The following is a 2762-nucleotide window of genomic DNA, read 5'->3' on the forward strand; positions in this document are numbered from 1 at the left end:
ATTGTGGCCGAGTTGACTTGTGGCCGAGTTAACTTGTGGCCGAGTTGACTTGTGGCCGAGTTGACTTGTGGCCGAGTTGACTGCAGCCGAACTTTTTGTGGCCGAGTTGATTTGTGGCCGAGTTGACTAGTGGCCGAGTTGACTGTGGCCGAGTTGACTTGTGGCCGAGTTGGATCGAATTCATATATATATATTTCTAGCCTTTATTCTATTTATTTTATGATCGTGTGGCGTACAACAGCAATGGTTAGTTTACTCACATTCCCGGCTATCCAGGGGCTATTCTACAGCTTACAGCTGATGTATTTCAATCAAGGGTATTCATTTTGTATTATAACTATAAATACACATGCCTAACATTACCACATTTAAACATGTGTATTAAGCGTTATAATAAACATGTTTGAATATTATATTAATATTCAAACACGTGCACTAACCGCTAAAATACACATTTTTAAATACTATTATAATAAGCTTCACCGGGCACACAATGGTTCGGTCTTGGGATGCCAGTGGGGTAGGCGCTTCAGTTCAATCTTATTATTTTTGTTTGTTATGCACCGTAATTTTCCCGTTTTTTAGGTGTGAACACAATTTGTATTTTCTTTTTAATTATACTGTGGTATAGACAAGAAGAACAATTCCCAGTAAACAAATATTTGCGGGAAATTCAGTAGATGCTTCTGTTCGTTACGGACTGCCAATGCACTTTTTGACATCACACCACACCTAAAAAACATGCGCTCCCGATTATAACTTCTTTTTATTGAAAATGTAGGAATTTGTTAAGAGAGTATTAATTGTTGTACCCTAGATTGTAGGCTTATTCATTACGTTTGCCGTGCCTGACCATTGTAAACGAAATATCTATTGCTCACTCTAGATCACTAACCTTCCTAGCCTAGGCCTAACTACAATACACTAGTACGCGACCTTCGCAGGCCGCCGGCAGCAGGTAATAAATTTTAGGTAAGTAGCGAATCTGTCACCCGACCTGTCACTTGTGAGAGGGGGTTGGATGATCGATAACCCGAGTAGGTCGGGTAGCAGGACCGAATTCAGTAAGGGAAGATTTTCGGCATGAAAATGTTTTTTTTTTGTCACACTTTGTAATTTTTTTCACAGGTTGTTGCAAAATTTGGTCCCACGAAGAAGGTAGACACATCCATTCAAGTTCGATATATGTATTTTCCATAATTCATTCTTTCAAAATACATATTGCAATAATAAACTTACCAAAGCTATGCATTTGCAATGACAGCAGATGTAAAAAGAGGGTCAATAATTTCTTCATTTTCTATATACTTTACCTTGCCAGATGTATTTATGAATTCTCACGTTTCATATTTAGAAACTGTACTGTATTTTAGCAAAATGTGTTACTTGACAATAAAAACATGTTTTCTTTTTAAATTTGAGTCCGTTCTTGTGACTTTTTATGTGTTTGTCCTGCACCAGCGAACGCTGATGGGACGGTTGGCAGAAAAATAAAAAAAACCTCCCTCCATCATCAGTTTTTATGCTGGGATAGGGTGATAAACTAAATTTTTTTTACGGGGCCTTATAATAGGCCTTTATTATGATAAAACTAAATTAAACACAAAACCCTACCTTGGATTAGTGTACATACCTCTGACACCAACTGGAGTGCGGGATATCCCTCCATGATGTTTAATTAATGAAAAAAGGATTTTCAAAGATATTTCTCCGCTGGAAACCATAGGTTGCTGATTAACGCATAATTTTAGAAATCAACTTTGACCTTTGTCATCCTCTGTTTCTACTACCTCACATTTTCTTTTCTTTTTTATCTCTGGTTTTACCACTGCTGCACCTCCAGTTCCATTTCCAGCAGCAACTCGTTCAGTTTTCATGATATTCTTGAAATGATTTTTGATGGCTGACTGCCAAGAACTCAAAATGACATTCAAAAATCTAATTCAACAATGAAAGTTAATGTTCTCTTTAAATATCTTAAAAAATCAAGGGCGAAAAAAAAAATTTTTGTTTTTCTTATTTAGCAAATACTAAATTGCTAAAAACATCTAGACGGAGAAGAAAATAAAATAAAATTTGTTTGGTGGAACACTGTAAATGGGATGGTTAAAGTGCTTTAAATTTATATAATTAGGAATAGGAATATGTAATTCTTATTTTAAGGCAGCGGTGGGCATACAGTAATAAAAATATAGAAAAACTTTTATTTTTTTTAATTCCTCTGAAATTTCTACTTTTGATGGCAAGTGTGCTAATTAGACAAAAATAAAATTTCATTTTTATTCAAAATCATCATTTTTAGCGAGCGGTGGGTTGCTAAAAACTTGTATAAAAAAAGGATAAAATATTATAAATAATGTAAATTATAATAGGCCTTTATTATAATAAAACAAAATTAAACACAAAAACCAATTACCTAAAAATAAATATGTAGAAAATATATCATCAATTTTAAAAATTAATTTAAAACATTTTAACTTTAAAGAATTTACATTTGAAAAAATATAAATTAATGGAATATAATTAAGATATAGGCCTCTGGCCTAGCAATGGCCTAATAATATTATTATATTATGAAATTAGGACTACCCTTGCGCCCTACAAGTACAACAGACAGTAGGCATAGGCTACGCCTAGCCCATTGTTTGTAGTAGCCTAGGGCATCTAGCCTAGGACTGCTAGAGTAGTAGAACTATCTAGGCCTAGCCTAGGAGTAGGCCTGACCAGGGGTCCTACTAAATACCACTCTCTTATACACATCT

General features: G+C 34.7%; 1 protein-coding gene across 2 annotated transcripts in view; it reads right to left on the minus strand.

Annotated features, from left to right (window-relative positions):
• LOC117116529 overlaps positions 1 to 2762 on the minus strand; it is a 26990-nt gene that overhangs the window by 13359 nt on the left and 10869 nt on the right. Inside the window, exon 3 of one of the 2 annotated variants that reach the window (XM_033260587.1) lies at positions 1634 to 1917. The exons of the other annotated variant lie outside the window; for it this stretch is intronic. The gene's annotated coding sequence lies outside the window, so the exon portion shown is untranslated. The remainder of the gene's footprint in view (positions 1 to 1633; positions 1918 to 2762) is intronic. 2 annotated transcript variants of the gene reach the window in all.

Source organism: Anneissia japonica, unplaced genomic scaffold (genome assembly GCF_011630105.1).
Source record: "Anneissia japonica isolate Jap-2015-1 unplaced genomic scaffold, ASM1163010v1 scaffold287724_len41213_cov101, whole genome shotgun sequence".
Lineage (NCBI taxonomy): Eukaryota > Metazoa > Echinodermata > Crinoidea > Comatulida > Comatulidae > Anneissia > Anneissia japonica.